The sequence below is a fragment of the Euphorbia lathyris genome, chromosome 2 (assembly GCF_963576675.1).
Source record: "Euphorbia lathyris chromosome 2, ddEupLath1.1, whole genome shotgun sequence".
Taxonomy (NCBI): Eukaryota; Viridiplantae; Streptophyta; class Magnoliopsida; order Malpighiales; family Euphorbiaceae; genus Euphorbia; species Euphorbia lathyris.
The window spans coordinates 136,110,020-136,135,976 of NC_088911.1; positions in this window are offsets into that span (position 1 = coordinate 136,110,020).

Below are 25,957 nucleotides of genomic sequence, written 5' to 3' on the forward strand. Positions count from 1 at the left end.
TATAAAAAAAATATGACAGCAGCCCGAGTCGCGCCTCACGGCGCGACTGGCCGCTGTCACGCGGCTGCTGCCTCGCGGCAGCAGCTGCGTGCGGCGCAGGGGCACCGCTGCCATTCGGCAGCAGCCCGGCCCGATACCGACTTGATTTTAAAATAAGTTTAAAATCGTTTTATGTAAATATATGTTTCAGAAATTAATAGTTTTCTGTTTTGATTATCGAATGAATAATTCGTTTAAATGTTTGTTTTTACAAATATGTAAATCAAAGTGTTAAATGAATTAAAATCAAAATAAATGGGACGAGCATTATCAACGTTTTATATGGTTATATTAATCTAAGGATTAATATAAAGATACAAAACGATTAGAAGTAAAATTGGATGAAAGTTAATTTGACGAGTTAATGTGATTAACCTAAATATTACATAAGCCGGTTATGTAATCAACCAATTAAATTTATTTAATTGAGTCTATGCATGTTTGGAGTTATGGACATATTTGGACCCTCTTTTAGTCTTTTGGTATTTTTGAAATAGGGCATGCTCGTCCTGCCTTTCTACTATCTATTGTAATTTCTCCTCTCATCTAATTCCCTTCAATTCAATTGAAGTTTTCTTATAGTAGTATAGAAATTAATATGTAATTTCAAGGCGCCAAGGAGAAGACGGAGGACCTAAAGAGAAATATGTAATAGTTAGTATTTCCTTAGGTTTGGCCTTTTATTCCGTCTCTGGCTCGACGGAATAATTTAGATGATATGTCCATAACGCCAATGTATGTGAATGTATGTATGTCTGATGTATGCTAAAGCAAATCAAGACTAAGTTAGATTATGAGACTTAAATAAAATCCCTCATTAAAAAGTTAAGTAAATAAGTAAGTTATTAAAATCGGTTGCCCCTCCCTAATATTATAATTCAGCCGGCAGTACTGGGGGCCTTTGGGTTGTTGAGTAAACTCAAGCTCGGGGTCTTATGGTAACACCTGAATTATCGAAAAACATTTTTCATGAATATGGGGTAATACTTAAATTAGATTATGATAATTGGATGAGTAAACTCATGTTGTCATAAACTAATGGGCAAAACGGTTGGGATTAATATGAGTAGCATATTAGTTACTAATGTGGTTAGTAACCCAATAACCTAGGAATCACATTAGAGATGTGATTGATTATATGAATCTACCTAATGAATGAGACTAGCTTGTTGAGTAAACTCAAGGCGAAATCTCAGGAGTTAGGATCCTAGCTCACTAAAGGATTTGTGAAATTCTTCGAATTAATATGGAGGGTTATTAATTTGGCAAAATAGTGGGAGCAATCTGAAATAAATTAAAAGGCCTATAATTTTAGATTGTTATACTTTAAAGCAAATGAATAACATACGTCTACTCTTTCTCACTCTCAAGTTTAATTAAACACTCTTAAAATCATGACTAACACCAATCTGCAAAATATACTTACCGATAACAAGTTGAATAGTTCAAACTTCACCGACTGGTTTTGTAACCTCAAAATCGTTTTGAAGTTCGATAAAAATAGGGTATGTATTTGATACATCGATACCCCCTATCCCTGAGGATGATGCTCCCAATCGATGCTTATCAGAAGCACAAGGCTGATGACGATCATGCCGGATGCATCATACTTGCATCGATGACATCAGAATTATAAAGGCAACTATGCCTGTTCCATCATCATGCACCTAAAGGAATTGTTTGGGAAACAGACCAGGTGCGAACGCTACGAGATATCCAAGATGCTATATCGTAGTAGGATGCAAGAGGGCACATCTGTCATGACACATTGTGTCAAGATGATTGGCTACATTACCAAACTTTCTAGTATTGGATTTGCGATGGATAACGAATTGAGCATAGACTTAATTCTTCAATCCCTCCCAAAGAGTTATTCACAGTTCATTATGAACTATCAGATGAATGACTTGCAAACCTCTTTTGAAGAGCTTGCAAATATGCTCAAGTCAGTTGAGCCCAATATAAAGAAAGGTAAGAGAGCCGTGCCCAATGAAACTAAGGGAAAGGAAGTGAAGAAAGGCATTGGAAAAGAAACTGTTTGGTGTACCTAGCTACCCTCAAGAAGGGAAAAAGCCGGTACTCCAACATCTGGTATGTTCTATATTTCGATAAAGAACAAACATTGCGATTTTATAGAGATGAGATTTTCTATTTTTCAGGAATATCACAAAATGGGATTTATGTGTTAGATTTCTGTTTTTGCAATTGATACCAAAAGACATAAGCTAGATAATTCAACTTACTTGTGGCATTGTCGTTTAGGCCATATAAACAAGAGACGCATGCTAAAGCTACATTCAGATGGGCTTATAGATCCAATCGATTCTGAATCATTGGAAACATGCGAATCATGTTTAAAAGGTAAAATGACAAAGACACCCTTTAGCAATAAAGGTGAGCGTGTATCAGACACTCTAGGACTCATTCATTCAGATGTATGTGGCCCTATGTCAGTCCAAGCAAGAGGAGGATTCAGATACTTCATTAACTTCATAGATGACCATACTCGCTATGGTTATATCTACTTGATGAGGCACAAATCAGAAGCTTTTGACAAGTTCAAATGCTTCAAGAATGAAGTGGAAAATCAATTAGGAAAGAATATAAAGACACTTCGATCTGATCGAGGTGGCGAATATCTTTCTGATGATTTTCTGAATTATCTAACTGAATGTGGGATATGCTCACAATGGACACCTCCCTATACGCCACAACACAATGGTGTATCCGAGAGGAGAAACCGTACCCTATTAGATATGGTACGATCCATGATGAGCATGGCCTTACTTCCAAAGACGTTCTGGGGCTATGCCTTAGAAACTTCCCTCTTCACCCTAAATCGAGTACCAACTAAATCCGCTAGTTCCACGCCATATGAATTGTTCGTTGATAGGAAACCCGTGTTCTCTTTCATGAGAGTATGGGGTTGTTCAGCATATGTCAAACGCGTTGCGTCCGACAAATTAGATTCTAAATCTGATAAATGTTTCTTCATCGGATACCCTAAGGAAACTATGGGATATTACTTCTATCATCCAGATGATCAGAAAGTAATCGTATCCAAACACGCAACCTTCTTAGAGAAAGAGTTTCTCGAAGAAACACAAAAGGGAAGCGTGATTGAACTCGATGAAGTTCAAGAGGAAGAAACACCGACTGAAACAACGGAGGCGGTCGAGGTACCCGAAGAAGTCCCATTAGATGAGACTCCAGTGGCACCTATTCATAGATCACGAAGAGTTCGTGAACTCCCAGTTAGATATGGTTTTCTAGTGGGAGATGATGACGAGGTTCCCGTGTTAGACGACGAACCCGAAAACTACGAAGAGGCTCTTACTAGTCCAGATTCTAAAGCATGGCTTGAGGCCATGGATTCTGAAATGGATTCCATGTATACTAACCAAGTTTGGACTTTGGTTGATCCACCCGAAGGGATAAAACCCATTGGGTGCAGATGGATCTTCAAAAAGAAGACTGACATGGATGGAAAGGTTAGCACCTACAAGGCTAGGTTGGTAGCGAAAGGATATCGTCAAAAACAAGGTGTTGATTATGACGAAACCTTCTCTCCCGTTGCTATGTCCAAATCAATCAGAATCATGCTTGCAATTGCCGCTCATTTTGATTATGAGATTTGGCAAATGGATGTGAAAACAGCTTTCCTAAACGGAAACCTGCTTGAGGATGTATACATGATGCAACCTGAAGGTTTCATATCAAAGGATGCAAATAAATTTTGCAAACTTCAGAGATCCATTTATGGACTCAAGCAAGCATCTAGAAGCTGGAACAAGCGTTTTGACGAAACCATAAAACAATTTGGTTTCGAACAAAATTGCAAAAAAGCTTGCATTTACAAGAAAGCAAGTGGGAGCTCTATAGCATTTCTCATACTATATGTGGACGATATACTGTTAATGGGAAATGACATTGCTCTATTACAGTCAGTGAAAATATGGTTATCTGGTAACTTCTCAATGAAAGACCTTGGTAAAGCAGCCTATATACTTGGTATAAAGATCTACAGAGATAGATCGCGTAGACTGCTTGGTCTTTCACAGGCTACATACATTGAAAAGGTGCTAAATCGGTTTAGCATGCTTGAATCGAAACGAGGTAACTTACCCATGGTACATGGAGTAAAGTTAAACAATCATCAATGTCCTAAAACTGATGATGACAAACGACGTATGGCTGTAGTCCCGTACGCCAGCGCGATCGGTTCGATTATGTATGCTATGCTATGCACTAGACCCGACGTAGCGTTCGCGTTATCTGTAACGAGTCGTTGCCAAGGGAATCCGGGAGACGAGCATTGGATTACCGTAAAAAACATTCTTAAGTACTTGAGAAGAACTAAAGATATGTTTCTAGTGTACGGAGAAGGAGATCTGAAAATACAAGGATTTTCAGACGCTAGTCATCTCACAGATGAGAATGATTTTAAATCCCAATCAGGATACCTGTTTATCCTAAATGGGGGTGCGGTCAGTTGGAAAAGTTCCAAGCAGGGAAGCGTAGCGTTCTCTACGATCGAGTCAGAGTACATCGTTGCTGCGGAAGCAGCAAAGGAAGCAGTTTGGATTAGAAAGTTCATTACAGAACTAGGTGTGGTGCCTGACATTGTAAATCCCATTACTCTGTACTGTGATAACAATGGAGCCATTGTGCAAGCAAAGGAACCACGGTCTCATAATGCATCCAAGCACTACCTAAAGCGATACCACATCATTAGAGAGATTGTGGCTAGAGGAGATGTGAGAATAGAAAGAGTACCTACAGAGGACAACGTGGCAGATCTGTTAACAAAGCCTTTAACCCAGAAAGTACATGATCGTCATTTAACTTCTACTGGGATAAGTTTTAGAAACAATTGGCTTTAGTCCAAGTGGGAGTATGTTGGGGTTTTGTGTCCTATAGTCAATTGTTGCAGGATACAAACTTATTGTAAATGAATTGTTCTTTATATCATTTGTTTTAATGAGATATATGTTTTATAACTATATATAGGCAATCCCTTTTAAGCACTAAATAAAGTCTAATAAAAGGAAATCCGTAAGTTTGTTTAAAGTGATTATAAAGTGTTCATACAAGCATGAAGTGAGATAAAACTTTATAATAAACTAATAAACTTAAAACCACCCCAAGTCAAGTGATATATTTAGGATTGATATATCACAATTGAGACTTGTATGTAACAATGTCTTCTGTCCGACAGAAAGCTGATCTCACAAGCTTCACATATATAGATATCTGGACAGTTACATAGATCCGGTGAAACGTTGTTCATTAGGATTGGGGATCCGACTTGAGATAACAGGATGGGTAGATTCATCCTTGTCAACTGTTCATCTCATTGGTATTAATAGGTATAACTAATCCTCAGACTCAAAGGAATGTTAATTGGTCATCCTGAATTACTGAATGTGAGACTTTGATCCTGTGGTCCCACGATCCTTAACAGAGATGACTCTGGGGTGTGAACTGAAAGGTTGGGTGTCACAGGAAGTAATTTCAGGGTAGTTATACATTGGATTGAGCATTTATCACTCCCGATTAATGGGAGATACATCCAAGGATCGCTTGTGGAAGACTCGACTCTAAACCCTTGCAAGGTGATAGCTTAAGCGTAGAAATTCGGATTTCACTTAACCTATCTTTTTGAGTTGACTCGGCCAATAACAAGTAAAACGAACGTCTCGCTATATGTGACTTGACATTACCCATAGTCATAAGATTCAGTTCAAGGATGTAGTTGATAAAGGATCGTATTATACCGTAACTAATACGGAAGGGTTAACGACAGAATCAACCTGTCTTCTTAACGGACTCTGGGGGAATGATTACGGACTTGCCAATAACATACTCTATACATCATTCCGTTATGCAAGGGATTAAATATAATTCTTGAAGAAATTAATTTAATAGGTTGCATACGGCCAGAAGTAGTAAGGACCTAATGGATCACACATAAGACTTGGAACCAAAAGAGAGATGGATATGATTAATAGATGGAAGCCCAATTAAGCCCAGTAAGGCCCAAATACTAGGAGGGGGCCGAAATTTATATATGTTAGTAAGGAATTAATTTTATTCCATTAATCCTAATTAGATTAGGATTGTGAATTGAATTAATTAAGAGATAATTTAATTAGGAGTTTTAATTAGATTAATATTCTCCTATTATTATCCAATTAGGTTATTTATTATTATCCTAAATGTATTTGATATATTATAAGATAATAATTAGGAATCCTATTCCGAATGGAATTCCTATTAAGTAACCTATTCCTATCTAACTAGGGTTTAGATACAAGCTAATATATATACCCCTCCCCTAATGAATTTCGAAAAAAAAGCCTATATCCCTCCCCTTAAGTGATTTTCGAAATTGCTTAATTAAGAGAGAAAAAGAATTCTATTCCCCAAGTTCGTGGACAAGAATTAATTCGGCATTCCATCGATTGATTAATCTTATTCATCCCTCTTTCTCTTTGATCTTGTGTTGGTTTATTAGAGGCAATCTATTTTGGTTGCATCTCATAAGGGTTGATTTCATCTTAGCCTCACCGTATTAAACTTTGTGGTTGGAATCTCGGAGAAGAATTGTGGGCGCTTCTTTAACAACGGTAGATTGTTCATCGAAAGGTATTCCTTCTTATCCCTCTTTATATGAAATAACGATTAACGGATCCTATGGTTAAAAGGAAATAGGCTAAAATTTTTATATTTCCGCTACTATACCTTAGCCTTAATTTCCTACAGTGGTATCAGAGCCATCGTTAAATCCGTTATTTCATATATGAAAATATAGAAGTTTTCAATAGGATTGAATAAATATTTATGGTTAGGATTAATTGACAAATAGTATTGATTGATTAATTCTAAAGATATATAAAGTTTTGATTAATTGTTAATTAAAACTGATTATGCTTATGTTCCTAATTATTTCGGTTGATAATCATTGTAACAAAATCTATTAGTTTTATAGTTAGGTTGATAAAATTAGTTTTATTAATTCTAAATGATAAAACGGAAATCTATTGTAGATTATCCTATTTCTGAAAACCGTTTTAAAATTATTTTAGAACTGATATATATATAAATATATATATATATATATATTTAATATAAAAAAAAATATGACAGCAGCCCGAGTCGCGCCTCACGGCGCGACTGGCCGCTGTCACGCGGCTGCTGCCTCGCGGCAGCAGCTGCGTGCGGCGCAGGGGCACCGCTGCCGCAAGGCGGCAGCGCCCCGCGTGCCCTAAGGGCTGCTGCCATTCGGCAGCAGCCCGGCCCGATACCGACTTGATTTTAAAATAAGTTTAAAATCGTTTTATGTAAATATATGTTTCAGAAATTAATAGTTTTCTGTTTTGATTATCGAATGAATAATTCGTTTAAATGTTTGTTTTTACAAATATGTAAATCAAAGTGTTAAATGAATTAAAATCAAAATAAATGGGACGAGCATTATCAACGTTTTATATGGTTATATTAATCTAAGGATTAATATAAAGATACAAAACGATTAGAAGTAAAATTGGATGAAAGTTAATTTGACGAGTTAATGTGATTAACCTAAATATTACATAAGCCGGTTATGTAATCAACCAATTAAATTTATTTAATTGAGTCTATGCATGTTTGGAGTTATGGACATATTTGGACCCTCTTTTAGTCTTTTGGTATTTTTGAAATAAGGCATGCTCGTCCTGCCTTTCTACTATCTATTGTAATTTCTCCTCTCATCTAATTCCCTTCAATTCAATTGAAGTTTTCTTATAGTAGTATAGAAATTAATATGTAATTTCAAGGCGCCAAGGAGAAGACGGAGGACCTAAAGAGAAATATGTAATAGTTAGTATTTCCTTAGGTTTGGCCTTTTATTCCGTCTCTGGCTCGACGGAATAATTTAGATGATATGTCCATAACGCCAATGTATGTGAATGTATGTATGTCTGATGTATGCTAAAGCAAATCAAGACTAAGTTAGATTATGAGACTTAAATAAAATCCCTCATTAAAAAGTTAAGTAAATAAGTAAGTTATTAAAATCGGTTGCCCCTCCCTAATATTATAATTCAGCCGGCAGTACTGGGGGCCTTTGGGTTGTTGAGTAAACTCAAGCTCGGGGTCTTATGGTAACACCTGAATTATCGAAAAACATTTTTCATGAATATGGGGTAATACTTAAATTAGATTATGATAATTGGATGAGTAAACTCATGTTGTCATAAACTAATGGGCAAAACGGTTGGGATTAATATGAGTAGCATATTAGTTACTAATGTGGTTAGTAACCCAATAACCTAGGAATCACATTAGAGATGTGATTGATTATATGAATCTACCTAATGAATGAGACTAGCTTGTTGAGTAAACTCAAGGCGAAATCTCAGGAGTTAGGATCCTAGCTCACTAAAGGATTTGTGAAATTCTTCGAATTAATATGGAGGGTTATTAATTTGGCAAAATAGTGGGAGCAATCTGAAATAAATTAAAAGGCCTATAATTTTAGATTGTTATACTTTAAAGCAAATGAATAACATACGTCTACTCTTTCTCACTCTCAAGTTTAATTAAACACTCTTAAAATCATGACTAACACCAATCTGCAAAATATACTTACCGATAACAAGTTGAATAGTTCAAACTTCACCGACTGGTTTTGTAACCTCAAAATCGTTTTGAAGTTCGATAAAAATAGGGTATGTATTTGATACATCGATACCCCCTATCCCTGAGGATGATGCTCCCAATCGATGCTTATCAGAAGCACAAGGCTGATGACGATCATGCCGGATGCATCATACTTGCATCGATGACATCAGAATTATAAAGGCAACTATGCCTGTTCCATCATCATGCACCTAAAGGAATTGTTTGGGAAACAGACCAGGTGCGAACGCTACGAGATATCCAAGATGCTATATCGTAGTAGGATGCAAGAGGGCACATCTGTCATGACACATTGTGTCAAGATGATTGGCTACATTACCAAACTTTCTAGTATTGGATTTGCGATGGATAACGAATTGAGCATAGACTTAATTCTTCAATCCCTCCCAAAGAGTTATTCACAGTTCATTATGAACTATCAGATGAATGACTTGCAAACCTCTTTTGAAGAGCTTGCAAATATGCTCAAGTCAGTTGAGCCCAATATAAAGAAAGGTAAGAGAGCCGTGCCCAATGAAACTAAGGGAAAGGAAGTGAAGAAAGGCATTGGAAAAGAAACTGTTTGGTGTACCTAGCTACCCTCAAGAAGGGAAAAAGCCGGTACTCCAACATCTGGTATGTTCTATATTTCGATAAAGAACAAACATTGCGATTTTATAGAGATGAGATTTTCTATTTTTCAGGAATATCACAAAATGGGATTTATGTGTTAGATTTCTGTTTTTGCAATTGATACCAAAAGACATAAGCTAGATAATTCAACTTACTTGTGGCATTGTCGTTTAGGCCATATAAACAAGAGACGCATGCTAAAGCTACATTCAGATGGGCTTATAGATCCAATCGATTCTGAATCATTGGAAACATGCGAATCATGTTTAAAAGGTAAAATGACAAAGACACCCTTTAGCAATAAAGGTGAGCGTGTATCAGACACTCTAGGACTCATTCATTCAGATGTATGTGGCCCTATGTCAGTCCAAGCAAGAGGAGGATTCAGATACTTCATTAACTTCATAGATGACCATACTCGCTATGGTTATATCTACTTGATGAGGCACAAATCAGAAGCTTTTGACAAGTTCAAATGCTTCAAGAATGAAGTGGAAAATCAATTAGGAAAGAATATAAAGACACTTCGATCTGATCGAGGTGGCGAATATCTTTCTGATGATTTTCTGAATTATCTAACTGAATGTGGGATATGCTCACAATGGACACCTCCCTATACGCCACAACACAATGGTGTATCCGAGAGGAGAAACCGTACCCTATTAGATATGGTACGATCCATGATGAGCATGGCCTTACTTCCAAAGACGTTCTGGGGCTATGCCTTAGAAACTTCCCTCTTCACCCTAAATCGAGTACCAACTAAATCCGCTAGTTCCACGCCATATGAATTGTTCGTTGATAGGAAACCCGTGTTCTCTTTCATGAGAGTATGGGGTTGTTCAGCATATGTCAAACGCGTTGCGTCCGACAAATTAGATTCTAAATCTGATAAATGTTTCTTCATCGGATACCCTAAGGAAACTATGGGATATTACTTCTATCATCCAGATGATCAGAAAGTAATCGTATCCAAACACGCAACCTTCTTAGAGAAAGAGTTTCTCGAAGAAACACAAAAGGGAAGCGTGATTGAACTCGATGAAGTTCAAGAGGAAGAAACACCGACTGAAACAACGGAGGCGGTCGAGGTACCCGAAGAAGTCCCATTAGATGAGACTCCAGTGGCACCTATTCATAGATCACGAAGAGTTCGTGAACTCCCAGTTAGATATGGTTTTCTAGTGGGAGATGATGACGAGGTTCCCGTGTTAGACGACGAACCCGAAAACTACGAAGAGGCTCTTACTAGTCCAGATTCTAAAGCATGGCTTGAGGCCATGGATTCTGAAATGGATTCCATGTATACTAACCAAGTTTGGACTTTGGTTGATCCACCCGAAGGGATAAAACCCATTGGGTGCAGATGGATCTTCAAAAAGAAGACTGACATGGATGGAAAGGTTAGCACCTACAAGGCTAGGTTGGTAGCGAAAGGATATCGTCAAAAACAAGGTGTTGATTATGACGAAACCTTCTCTCCCGTTGCTATGTCCAAATCAATCAGAATCATGCTTGCAATTGCCGCTCATTTTGATTATGAGATTTGGCAAATGGATGTGAAAACAGCTTTCCTAAACGGAAACCTGCTTGAGGATGTATACATGATGCAACCTGAAGGTTTCATATCAAAGGATGCAAATAAATTTTGCAAACTTCAGAGATCCATTTATGGACTCAAGCAAGCATCTAGAAGCTGGAACAAGCGTTTTGACGAAACCATAAAACAATTTGGTTTCGAACAAAATTGCAAAAAAGCTTGCATTTACAAGAAAGCAAGTGGGAGCTCTATAGCATTTCTCATACTATATGTGGACGATATACTGTTAATGGGAAATGACATTGCTCTATTACAGTCAGTGAAAATATGGTTATCTGGTAACTTCTCAATGAAAGACCTTGGTAAAGCAGCCTATATACTTGGTATAAAGATCTACAGAGATAGATCGCGTAGACTGCTTGGTCTTTCACAGGCTACATACATTGAAAAGGTGCTAAATCGGTTTAGCATGCTTGAATCGAAACGAGGTAACTTACCCATGGTACATGGAGTAAAGTTAAACAATCATCAATGTCCTAAAACTGATGATGACAAACGACGCATGGCTGTAGTCCCGTACGCCAGCGCGATCGGTTCGATTATGTATGCTATGCTATGCACTAGACCCGACGTAGCGTTCGCGTTATCTGTAACGAGTCGTTGCCAAGGGAATCCGGGAGACGAGCATTGGATTACCGTAAAAAACATTCTTAAGTACTTGAGAAGAACTAAAGATATGTTTCTAGTGTACGGAGAAGGAGATCTGAAAATACAAGGATTTTCAGACGCTAGTCATCTCACAGATGAGAATGATTTTAAATCCCAATCAGGATACCTGTTTATCCTAAATGGGGGTGCGGTCAGTTGGAAAAGTTCCAAGCAGGGAAGCGTAGCGTTCTCTACGATCGAGTCAGAGTACATCGTTGCTGCGGAAGCAGCAAAGGAAGCAGTTTGGATTAGAAAGTTCATTACAGAACTAGGTGTGGTGCCTGACATTGTAAATCCCATTACTCTGTACTGTGATAACAATGGAGCCATTGTGCAAGCAAAGGAACCACGGTCTCATAATGCATCCAAGCACTACCTAAAGCGATACCACATCATTAGAGAGATTGTGGCTAGAGGAGATGTGAGAATAGAAAGAGTACCTACAGAGGACAACGTGGCAGATCTGTTAACAAAGCCTTTAACCCAGAAAGTACATGATCGTCATTTAACTTCTACTGGGATAAGTTTTAGAAACAATTGGCTTTAGTCCAAGTGGGAGTATGTTGGGGTTTTGTGTCCTATAGTCAATTGTTGCAGGATACAAACTTATTGTAAATGAATTGTTCTTTATATCATTTGTTTTAATGAGATATATGTTTTATAACTATATATAGGCAATCCCTTTTAAGCACTAAATAAAGTCTAATAAAAGGAAATCCGTAAGTTTGTTTAAAGTGATTATAAAGTGTTCATACAAGCATGAAGTGAGATAAAACTTTATAATAAACTAATAAACTTAAAACCACCCCAAGTCAAGTGATATATTTAGGATTGATATATCACAATTGAGACTTGTATGTAACAATGTCTTCTGTCCGACAGAAAGCTGATCTCACAAGCTTCACATATATAGATATCTGGACAGTTACATAGATCCGGTGAAACGTTGTTCATTAGGATTGGGGATCCGACTTGAGATAATAGGATGGGTAGATTCATCCTTGTCAACTGTTCATCTCATTGGTATTAATAGGTATAACTAATCCTCAGACTCAAAGGAATGTTAATTGGTCATCCTGAATTACTGAATGTGAGACTTTGATCCTGTGGTCCCACGATCCTTAACAGAGATGACTCTGGGGTGTGAACTGAAAGGTTGGGTGTCACAGGAAGTAATTTCAGGGTAGTTATACATTGGATTGAGCATTTATCACTCCCGATTAATGGGAGATACATCCAAGGATCGCTTGTGGAAGACTCGACTCTAAACCCTTGCAAGGTGATAGCTTAAGCGTAGAAATTCGGATTTCACTTAACCTATCTTTTTGAGTTGACTCGGCCAATAACAAGTAAAACGAACGTCTCGCTATATGTGACTTGACATTACCCATAGTCATAAGATTCAGTTCAAGGATGTAGTTGATAAAGGATCGTATTATACCGTAACTAATACGGAAGGGTTAACGACAGAATCAACCTGTCTTCTTAACGGACTCTGGGGGAATGATTACGGACTTGCCAATAACATACTCTGTACATCATTCCGTTATGCAAGGGATTAAATATAATTCTTGAAGAAATTAATTTAATAGGTTGCATACGGCCAGAAGTAGTAAGGACCTAATGGATCACACATAAGACTTGGAACCAAAAGAGAGATGGATATGATTAATAGATGGAAGCCCAATTAAGCCCAGTAAGGCCCAAATACTAGGAGGGGGCCGAAATTTATATATGTTAGTAAGGAATTAATTTTATTCCATTAATCCTAATTAGATTAGGATTGTGAATTGAATTAATTAAGAGATAATTTAATTAGGAGTTTTAATTAGATTAATATTCTCCTATTATTATCCAATTAGGTTATTTATTATTATCCTAAATGTATTTGATATATTATAAGATAATAATTAGGAATCCTATTCCGAATGGAATTCCTATTAAGTAACCTATTCCTATCTAACTAGGGTTTAGATACAAGCTAATATATATACCCCTCCCCTAATGAATTTCGAAAAAAAAGCCTATATCCCTCCCCTTAAGTGATTTTCGAAATTGCTTAATTAAGAGAGATAAAGAATTCTATTCCCCAAGTTCGTGGACAAGAATTAATTCGGCATTCCATCGATTGATTAATCTTATTCATCCCTCTTTCTCTTTGATCTTGTGTTGGTTTATTAGAGGCAATCTATTTTGGTTGCATCTCATAAGGGTTGATTTCATCTTAGCCTCACCGTATTAAACTTTGTGGTTGGAATCTCGGAGAAGAATTGTGGGCGCTTCTTTAACAACGGCAGATTGTTCATCGAAAGGTATTCCTTCTTATCCCTCTTTATATGAAATAACGATTAACGGATCCTATGGTTAAAAGGAAATAGGCTAAAAATTTTATATTTCCGCTGCTATACCTTAGCCTTAATTTCCGACACAGGCTGGGTTCTTTGATCACTAAGATCATTGAGGACAAACAGATTGAGACAATCAATGAAACTGACACTTTGGGAAGTGAGATCACAGTAGCTCTGCTGGTTGGACTGTTGTACAATCAACCGTTGAAGGGATATGAAGAAATTGTTGATGATGAAGCTGAGCTAGACATTGAGCCTGAAAATGAGCCTGAGAAAGAAGTGGAGGTTCCTGCTGAGTCACCTAAGGAAAAGAAGACGAAAAAGAGAAAGGCCATTGAAACATGCTCCAAAGACATCCATGTTGTCCCAAAGAAAGTGAGACTAGTGTCTCAAGAAAAGGTTAAAGCTGACAAAGCTAAGGAAAAAGCTGAGTCGGCGGAGAAGAGAAAGAGGCTAGAAGAGCCTGAGGATGAAGAAGAGGGTACTCCAGAATCCCCTTTGATGAAAAGGAAGAAGGTTAATTCCTTAAAGACAGTTGAAGCTGATCCCCTAGATTGGGTTGTATCGTCCAAAGGTCATGGAACTGACCTAGAAAAGGAAGCTGAGAAAGAAACTGAGCAACAAACTGAGAAAACAAATGTTGAAGTAGAAAGGGGAAGCTGAGAAAGAAACTTATGTTGAGGAAGACATTAATACTGAACAGGAAGAACCTGCTGATGTTGAGCAACCTCAGGCTGATGCTGAGCAAAGAGTTGAGGAAGAAGAAAACATTGCTGTTGAGGATCATGCTGAGCAGCATGAGCATTCAACCATGGTAGAGGAGACAGTTGATACTGATGAGGAAAACATTGATGCTGACCCTTCTCCTCCCAAGGAACAAAGGTTCAAGCGGCTTAAGAAGAAAGCCCACAAAACTCAAGTTATTGATCTTCTTGCAGATTCTCCTCTTCTAGAACAATTCACTGGCATGTCTGAGCTACAGTTCGCATATTTTGCAAACGACCCTGAGTCTCCCTCAAAGGAAAAACAAGCCTCTGTTACTCAGGATGAGGAACAAGCCAAAACCCTTGAAGATCCAAATCCAACTATTCAAGAAGGAACAAATACTGCTTCAACTTCACCCACTCAGGATGAGCAGGTCAACATGACTAAACAAACTCCACCTCCAACTCAGCATGTTGACAACTCAGCTCCTGAAGGAAATCTGCATCAAAGTCCAGTCACCAATCAAGGTGATCAATCTGGCAAAGAGCAAACTTTTCCACCACCAAGCTCAATTCCAGCCTCTGAGACAAATGCAGCTCAATTCACCTACTTGAATGCCACTGAGTCAGGCCGACGCATCATTGCCTCTGCTCAGTCTTTGCTTCAAGAATTGAACCCTCCTCAAGCTGATGCTGCTAGTTCTTCTGATACTGAGTCCTCTCAACTGCCTGGAATTACTCAGCTTCTCAATGAGCTAAAAGGACTCAAGGATCTAGTAAGTGTTATGACCACCATTTAGACTCAGCAACCAAGGCAAGACCAAATAACAAAGCTGACTGAATTAGTTCTCTCAATGGTGAACCATCTCAACTCGCTTGAAGGCAAAATCCAACAACCATCCGAAGTTAATCCAGGGTATGCCACTTCCACTGAACTTCAAGGCCATTTTGCTAAGTTAACTGCAGAACTGACCAAATCAAGTGCACCTGGCAATGCTGAGTTTGCCACCTCTGCTGAACTTCAAGAATGCTTTACCAAGCTTAATGCTGAGCTGACCAGTATGCGTGACTTAGTATCTTCCTCTTCTCAGTGTACAATTGACCAACTGAGTGAAGCAGTCAGCCTACTCAACATCAACAAAGGACAGATGGATGTTGATCCAGTCTCCAACAGTGAACTCTTGAGCTTTTCCCAAGCAATAATGAAGGCAATGCGTATCAACAATGCCCAGCGCATATCAAGATGTACCACCAATCTTTTGGTCAGCTTACCAGCTCGCTCACCTGGCTTAGCAAATCTCATGAATGCCTGCTCAGTATGATTATCAGTTCTCTTCGAGTTCCTCGCCATGTCCAAGATGACAGTGTTCCTATAATTGATGGCTTGCGAGAAAGTACTAAGAGGCTCCAGCGATACTCAACTCACCTCTCCGCTCATGCTCGCACTGACACATTCATTTATAAACCCGATGATGGCAAAACGGGGGAGACAAGTCAAGGAGGAACTCAGCTTGCAGGTAATGCCTCAGGAAGTAAACACAAAGGCAAAGGAATAGCCCAAGCTGACCACCAAGCTCAGAAGAAGAAGAACTAGATGTAGTCTAGTAAATGTTTAGAACTTAGCATAGAAACTTTCAAATATGTGTTTGCGTTATTTTTTTTGTTTAATCTATGCCAAGTACTATTTTCTCAATATAGTTGATAAAATTGAACAAACAAATTAAGAAGTAAAACATACTCAGTATACATTAACACTAAAATACTTAGGTAATAAACTGAGTAACAACATACTTCTAATATTTTTGAAAGCTGACTTAAATTCAAAAAGTTCAGATCTTGAAAAATCCAACATTAAACTAAGTCAGTATACACAAATGTCTTAAGGATAATTCAATTAAACCTTGGAAGGTTTAGAATTAAGTTAAGACAATATGTGCAACCCTTACGGGGGAGTCATTTCAAAAATATATCAATCATGGGGTAACTTATAACTGAGTTCCATAATTATGTATTTTGCCAACATCAAAATGGGGGAGTTTGTTGAAACACCTTTCCACAAGATTTTGATTTGACAAAATCATCCATGATTAAGAGACAATTAAATTTAAATGCTTTGATTTAATTGTACTAATGTGTTTGTTCAAAATTGAGTGCAAAAATATATATATAAAGTTAGACAGGTCAAAAGTCAGCACAAGCCAAAAGCTGAGTTAAATGGAACTCAGCATGAAAGAATAGAAGCTGAGTGGAGTGGAGTGGAACTTATCATCAGAAGCTTCCTTCAAAGTTGCCAGAACGAAGCTGACTAAATTAGAAAACTCCTTCAGAATTATACAAACATAACGAAGCTGACTAAGAAGGAACCCAGCATGGAAGTTAAAGATTCGAAGATAACGAATGAAGCTGAGTGACAGTCAGGACAACATGAAGGATCCGTTTACTAAAGGACAACAGTCTGCAATCTTCTGCACCAATAATTGAAGCCTCGAAAATACAAAGAAGACTAATTCCAAGAATCATGGGTCAATGGATTTGGTAAAAGACAACTAGCATAAAAAGACAAGTCTGATGCAAGAAGACAAAACCTGACGCCTGAAGAAAATAGAGGAAGGGAATGGCGGAACAGACTAAAGCTGACCAGAAGCTGTCTGCTAAAAGAGCCGTTTTGGACACAACGGCTAAACCAATTCAAAATGATCCAATCTTTAGAAATTCATCTATAAAAGGACAATGAGAGTTCTTGGATCATTGGCTCAAGTATCAAAAGAAAAATACAAGAGAGAAAATTCTGAAAGCACTCAAATACAAAAAGATCTTACACCAACTTCTCTATTCTCTGTGTAAATGCTAGATTGATTGTTTTGTAATCATCTAAGGTGTTCTTTAGTTGAAAAAGAACAAGTGTGTGATCAATAGGAATATTGAGAGTGTTGAGCTGAGTACTTGGCTGTAAGTATTCAGTGGTAGAAAAATCTAAGTGCTGGGTTGTAGTACTTAATAGGAGCTGAGTAGACGAATAGAGGATGTACTCTTGCATACTCACTGCCTTGTAAAGGGTTTGTGCTCTACCTTGAAAGAGCTCAGTATTGGATTGAAAATCCCAGGAGGAACTGGGGACTGGACGTAGGCAGAGAGGCCGAACCAGGATAAGTCGTGCTGAGTAACTTCTAAACTCTTTCTCTCAATATATATATATATATATATATATATATATATATATATATATATATATATATATATATATATATATATGTGCATGTGTTGATTGTTGTATTTACTCAGCTTATAAATTGCTAAAACTGAAACTGAGTAAATCTGAGTGCTAAGTTGGAAGCTGACCTTTCAAGTGTCAATTCCCAACTCTCAAGTCAAGCAGTCTTAGTCAGCATAGAACTAAAACTGTCTGACTAATCAAACGCCTGTGCTGACCAACACGCTGAGTTATCAAACTCTTAAAATAATATTAAGTCAGCATAATTAAAAGCGAAAAAGTTACATTAGTTCCTAACCCCCCCTTGGAACTAATTATTAGGGACCAACAACTTTGAGTTTGCATTTTCATCCGGGTTTTTCCTCCTATGTTATGGTTTAGGCAATATTAAAAATGAACCCGAAGGGGGGTTGTAATGTGGGTGGCTTTTTTAGTGGTTAAATTTTTCAGAAACTTGAGTTCAAATACCATTTTGATGATCGCACCGTATTTTCATTTTGGCCTTAGCGAGTTCGTAAAATGTAACTCGAAATTGCTCGGGTGGAGCTTGAGAATGCCTTTTTGCTCTTTATTGTGTTTTTATTTTTTCTTTTTCTTTTGAGAGCGGCACAAAAACGATTTCGAAAACTTATTGTGCTTAATTGTTAAGGCCTCGGTTTGTTTTGGGTAATTCTGATGCGGTTGATTTTTATTGGTATTTGAACAAGAGGAAAAAAGGGTTAAATGTTAAAAAGGTTTTAATAAAGAAGTTGGTTAATAGGCTCGAGGGGGCTTCCTAAAGGTTGATGAAAACGAGAAAAATAATTTAAGAAAGGAATTAGCCTAAGTGGGTTCGTTTTATCATCTATTGCCCTTTTTACCAAAATAAGTGTACTTAACCCGGTATTAGATGCAAACTCTATGAGTCGAGTGAAGTCAAAGCTCTCGAAAAAATTATGAAAGAAATAGAGTTCTCGTACGAACTCTTTTAGGCTCAAAAATATCTCACAAGAATTTCGGGTTAAATTGTGTACTTTCAAGTTCTCGCCAAATTTTCAACCATCCCATTTTTATTGCATTTTTAAATTTCATTATCGAGATAACCTGTGGGTTAGGACTCAATGCTTTTGTTTAGTACGAACCTAGGCTTTGTATAAATTCTATAACTTCAAAACCAAGACTAAAATTTCTTAATTAAATCGATTCTTTATGTTCCGACGTTTTTACCTTTAACGACAAATAACGGAACTTTTAATTAATGTCCATAGAAGGTAGTGTGTTGGGTGATTTATGAGCCACTAATTGAGTTCAATTATTTTTGTTTATTTTATTTTTGTTTTTGTTTTTGTTAGTGCAAAACAAAATGTAAGTGTGGGGTTGCACGACCCTCCGCGGTATTAAAATGACGTCTATTCCAAGGGCGTCGCAGAAGAAAGGAAAACAAAAACAAAAAGAAAGATAGAATTGAAAGAGAAAAAGGACCCTAGAGGTCAGGTCTTACGCGCGGCGGACCCATGGGGGCGCCCCGCGTAAGAGATGCAATTTAAACGGATGGAGGCCAGAGACACAGATATGCGGGGCGTACTTAAAGAGACGCTCCGCCTAGACCGTGTAATGAGCCGTTATTCAATTGTGAAGGTGGGGCACGCGGGGCGTATATGGGGGTACGCGCCGCGTGAACAAAATGAAGGCATGCAAAAACAGAAATAACGAACACGTAAAGAACAAGGGCGGGCAAAATAAAAGTAAAATGACGGAAAATAAAGGAACGAAACACAAAACAGAAATATATATTAAATGAAACGAAAGAAAATACAATACTAAAAGATGAAAGACAAACGAAACATGAAAGGAAAACATAAAAATGGAAAGGGGAAAACATAGAAATGATAAAAAACATAAAAACATGAAAACGAAAAAAGAAAAAAAAACTAGGGTGGAGGTGGAGGAGGATGTCCGTGAATGTTAAAGTGAGTGAAGAAGATGGTGGTGAATGCGTCGAAGTTAGCCCGGTCCGCTTGCCTTTGGGCCTCGGAAGCGTCGAAACGAGCATCCAAGGCGTCGAACCGGGAGTCGAAGTGGGCCCGATCATGTCGTTGGTTCTCCTCCAAAATATCCAACCGGGTATAGATGGAGTTGAAGTCGTGGTTGGGGGGTGGGCTATAGTTGAGTCCGAGGTCGGAGTCCCACCCTTCCTCCGCTTGTTGCTGGGCCGCCCCCGAACTCTCACCCGGGCCGGAGGCACGGAGTTTCAGGGTTTTGAAGGCATTTTTGTCCAAGGGACGGGCTTCTAAATGGCGAAGGCGGTCAAGGGTGGCGGAGCCAAGGGCTGAGTTGGCGTGAACAGTGACTAGGTGCCCGAGCCCAAGTTTGGCACGCCGCCGTGTTGGCATTTGATGGAGCATAGTGGCAACAAGGAAGGAGAGGTCGAACATGAGGCCGTTCACGAAACAATACAGGGCCAAAAGCTCAAGCTTGTTAACCTTGTTGGCCTCGGACTTCCCTGTAAAATAATAGCTGATAAAGCGGTGGAGGAGGTAAAGGACGGGGTCATGGATGCTACCCGGGTGGAGGTTGGAGACATCATAGGTGGCCAAGCCGGTGATGGTGGCCCAGAATTCACGGGCAGCGTCATTGGAGGGCCAATGGGTGGTGCCGGGATCCGTTTGCTTGGTGAAATGCGTGCGGATCCAAGCTGTGTCAATGGAGTAGGGATGGTTGTGAAGAGGGCGGCACCAGGGACACCATTAGAAACCAGGGTAGTGTAGAACTCCTGAACCAAAGACGGGTACACGTGATGGCGCGCACAAAAATGGTCGTGCCAACCAAGAGCGCGGAGGCAATCTTCGAAAGCACGACCAACATCGTAGTGGTCGAGAGCACTGAGTTGGATATATGGGAGGGCCATGACGGTGGAAGAGGAAACGGTGTGGTAGGTGACCACCTCCACTTCAGTGAGAATGTGAAAGGGGGCGTTGTATTGGCGGGTGAGAGGCGGTGTTTCTTCCCGTTCGGGTGGGGGTGGGGAGTTGGCTTGTTGAGAATGGGAGGAACGAGCGCGAGTGGAGCGCGGGGGACGGTCACTAGCGGATCGTTTACTTCGTGTCATGGTGAAAGGGGGTGAGTGAGAGTAGGAAGTGTGAGTGGAAGGGAGGAAGTAAGGGAAGAATGAGGAGTATATATAGGGGAGGAGGGGGAATCCAAGTGAAATCTGGATTCCCAGAGGGGTACGCGGGGCGTGAAGGGGCCACGCCACGTGTATCCCACCTCCTGACCGAATTTAGTGCAAAAATACCACGGTATGCGGGGCGTGCAGGGGAGCACGCCACGCGTATCGTACCTCCTGGCCAAAATGAGTTGAATATATAGGAGGACGCAGGGCGGAAAGGGGCCACGCCACGCGTGTCCCACCTCCTGACCAAAAAGAAGGGGGAGAATAGATAGGACGCGGGGCATGTATGGGGGTACGCCCCGCGTGGCAGATGGAAGAGGAAACATTTTTTTTCGGGTTTTCAAAGATATTTTGATTTTTTTATGGATTTTAATTGGTTGTGAATGTTTTTATTGTTTTTAAGGGGTAATTAAGAGGGTGGTTTAAAGGCAAAATTAATGGAGAGGAAAGTTAAAGAAATTTGAATTTGAAAATACAAGAGGTGAGTGGGGGTGAGAGGAGGTGGAGTGTGGAAGTGGAAAAGATATGTGGGGAAGAGGGAAAACTGTTATGGGGAGTTGCAATCCGCAACTCCCCGAGGACACGCGGGGCGTAGAAGGGGCATGCCCCGCGTAGCCGTTATTATTTGTTCGTTGACGGCATTTGACTGAGGACGCGGGGCGTGGGAAGTGCGGCGCCCCGCGTAGCCGTGCGTTTGAGCACTAAAAGAGGAGCAGAAGCTCGGCTACGCGGGGGCGTACTGGTGCGTACGCTCCGCGTAATGTTTGGATTAGTGAAGGATTTGTTTTTTCGTGGGTTTTTATTTAAAAGAGACGAAACGATCATGAAAGAAAGAAAATAATTTTGAAAGAAAAGGAAAATGCATACGAAGAGAAAGAAAGAAAAATAAAATAACGGATATAATACATATAAACAAAAGGTTTGAGAAATGCAAACCGGGGCTACATTTAGAGTCGGAGTAGCTCAACTTTTGTGTGTGCGCATTTACGGAGTTCGGAGAAATGTGGCTTCACCGTGTTGTGGAAGAGCTCTGCCTCGGTATATTTTCAAACGGTGGCCGTTCACCCATTGGATAGTGTTGTCGGGACCTTGGATTTCGACTGCTCCGAAGGAGTGTGCATTAATGACCGTATAAGGTGGCATGATTTCCCGAAAACTAAGCGATAGGGCGACATTCCGATGGGCGTTTTAAACGACGTGTGGTAGGCCCAAAGAGCGTCATCGAGCTTTAGGCTCCAGTATTTCCTAGAGGTGCTAACCGTTTTTCCAGAATATGTTTCAATTCTCGGTTAGAAACCTCAACTTGCCCACTAGTTTCCGGGTGGTAGGGCGTGGATACTCGGTGTGCAACCCCGTATTTATGCAAGAGTTGATCGAATTGGCGGTTGCAAAAGTGGGAACCCCCGTCGCTAATGATAGCTCGAGGGGTTCCAAATCGAGTAAAGATATTTTTCTTTATAAACTTACCCACGACCTTAGAGTCGTTTGAAGGTAAGGCAACGGCCTCCACCCACTTGGAGACATAGTCAACCGCCACGAGAATGTAGGCGTTGTTATGCGACTTAGGGAAAGGTCCCATGAAGTCTATCCCCCAAACATCAAAAAGTTCACAAACTAGGATTCCCTGTTGGAGCATTTCATGTTTACGGGAGATGTTCCCGCTCCGTTGACAAGTGTCACATGACTTGACGAAATCTTGGGAATCCTTGGACATGGTAGGCCAATAAAAGCCGCATTGTAAAACCTTTGCCATTGTTCGACTTGGCCGAAATGGGCCCTCGGCTCTTGGGTGTGACACATTTGTAACACATGATTTACCTCCTCTTCCGGTATGCACCTACGAATAATATTATCAGCACAAGATTTAAACAAATAGGGTTCTTCCTAAAAACAGTTCTTAGCGTCGTGAAAGAACTTCTTACGTTGCTCGTAGGTAAGGTGCGGGGGAAGAATATTACCGGCCTTGTAGTTTGCCATGTCGGCATACCAAGGTAGAGGTGTTACCGCATAGAGTGTCTCGTCGGGAAAGGTCTCCTTGATCTCCACAAATTCCGGAGATTCAGCTTGCTCGCTTTGCAACCGGGAAAGATGGTCGGCCACGACATTCTCCACTCCTTTTTTATCTCTGATTTTGATGTCGAATTCTTGTAGGAGGAGAATCCATCGTATCAATCGTGGTTTGGCATCCTACTTAGTCATTAAGTACTTAAGAGCTGTGTGGTCAGTGTATACGATAATTTTTGATAGCACAAGATATGATCTAAATTTATCGAAAGCAAAAACTACCGCAAGCATCTCTTTTTCCGTAATGGAATAGTTTTGTTGGGCCTCGTTGATAGTTTTGCTCGCATAAAAACATTGGGCGGAAAAGTTTATCCACCCGTTGGCCCAAACAAGCACCTACAGCCAAATCACTCGCATCACACATTAGTTCAAAGGGGAAATTCCAATCAGGTTTCACCATGATGGGTGCATTAATTAGTTTTTCCTTAAGCGTGTTAAATGCAATTAAACATTCGGAAGAAAAACTAAATTCCGCATCCTTTAAGAGGAGTTGGGTCAAGAGGGTTGCTATTTTAGAGAAATCTTTAATGAATCACCTATAGAACCCCGCATGACCTAAGAAACTCCGGATCCCTTTAACATTGATTGGTGGAGGCAATTTCTCAATTACCTCAATCTTGGCCGGATCGACCGCGATTCCCTCCCCGAACACTTTGTGTCCCAACACGATACAATCTTGAAGCATAAACTGACACTTTTCCCAACTAAGAGTGAGATTAGTGTCCTCGCAACGTTGAAAGACTTTATCAAGATTGTTTAGACAAATTTCAAAGGACGACCCAAAAACCGAAAAATCGTCCATGAAGACTTCCATGAAATCCTCAATCATTTCGGAGAATATAGCCGACATGCACCGTTGAAAGGTGGCGGGTGCATTACAAAGCCCAAACGGCATCCGTCTATATGCAAACGTCCCATACGGACAAGTAAATGTCATCTTTTCTTGATCCGAAGGATCAACGGGGATTTTCATATAGTGGGATAGGCCATCGAGGGTACAAAAGAATTTGTGTCCCGCCATTCTTTCCAACATTTGGTCAATGAATGGCAAGGGAAAATGATCTTTTCGGGTGGCTTCATTAAGTTTCCTATAATCAATGCATACTCGCCACCCCGTTATTTTTCGTGTGGGAATTAATTCCCCTTGATCATTTTCCATCTCCGTAGTGGCCCCCTTTTTGGGAACGCATTGGACCGGACTAACCCATGTACTATCAGAGATAGGAAAGATTATACCTGCGTCGAGGAGTTTGATTATCTCGGCCTTGACTACCTCTTTCATGTTGGGGTTAAGTCGCCGTTGCGGCTGCACTGAGGGTTTGACTTTGTCCTCCATAAAGATGCGGTGTGTGCAAATGTGGGGCTAATCCCTTTAATGTCGTGAATGGTCCATCCAAATGCGCCTTTGTGTTTTTGTAACACCGCAATCAATGCTTCCTCCATTTCCTCTGTCAAAAGTGAAGATATAACAATGGGTAAGAAACTAGGAGGTTGCAAAAACACATATTTCAAATTAGGAGGCAAGGGTTTAAGTTCCAAAGTCGGAGGCTCTTCGAGAGATGACTTTGGTTTTGCTTTGCTATCCCGGTCCAAACCCTCGAACCGGCTCCTTGCCAACAGACATTGTTCTATCTCGGAGGAGTATTCAAACGGTTTGTTCAATGGCTCCTCATCCAAATGCTCATTACCATTCGTATCCGAAAAGGTTTCCATGGAAGACCTATCACAAAAATCCTCAACAAACAGATCAATAGAGACTACGGAATTCAAAAAGTTACAATCCTCCATGGTGTGAGAAGGGAATTTCATGGAGTTGTACACATTAAACACTACCTCTTCGTCTTGCAACCGTAGTATAAGCTTACCCTCGTGGACATCGATGAGAGTCCTACCCGTTGCAAGAAATGGTCGTCCTAGGAGGATCGGTACCGAGTCATCTTCCGCCATGTCGAGCACCACAAAATCGGCGGGGAAAATGAACTTGTCCACTTTCACTAAGACATCCTCCACAACTCCTTTCGGCCGGGCAATGGACCTATCGGCCAATTGAAGCGTCATATTGGTAGGCTTTGGCTCTCCCAAGCCGAGCTTCCTAAAAACAGACAAAGGCATTAGATTGATACTAGCGCCTAAATCATATAAAGCTCTACTAAACTCAACATTACCAATCGTGCATGGGATAGAAAAACTTCCTAAATCTTTGAGTTTAGGTGGGAGTTTATTCGTTATAATCGCGGAGCATTCCTCCGTTAGCACTACCGTTTCATTGTGTTTTAACTTCCTCTTTTTGGCGAGGATTTCTTTAAGAAACTTTGCATAGGTGGGCATTTGTTCCAATGCCTCCGCAAACAGGATGTTAATGTGAAGTTTCTTAAAGATTTCCAAAAATTTGCCATATTGGTGATCCAATTTTTCCTTCTTAAGTTGTTGCGGAAAAGGGAGCTTTGGTACGTAAGCCCCAATTGGATCACAAACATTCTTATTCTTATCCGAGGAAGTCATGGGTTTCGGATCCGAAACGGGGTTGCTTACCACTTCCGGTTCGTCACTTACTTTTGGAGCGGTTGGAATCGCCTTTGGAACCGGTGGTTCCAAACCCTTACCAGTATGGAGTGTTATTACTTGTGCAGTCTCCCGGTTCTTGGGCCTTGGGTTTTGTTCGGTGTTAGTCGGGAGAGACCCATGTTTTCTCTCTTGTTGTTGGCGATTCAACTGGGCCACTTGATGTCCCAAATCCCTGCAAAAAGCCTCATTGTCAGCAAGACGGGAAGATATTTAAGGAGATTAATTACCGTAGAGTCTTGCGTATTGCTAGGAGGTTGAGAACTTTGTCCTCTTTGGGCGTTGGGGGATTGGCCCAAACCTTGCTCCTTGTACTCACTATGGAATCCGGAT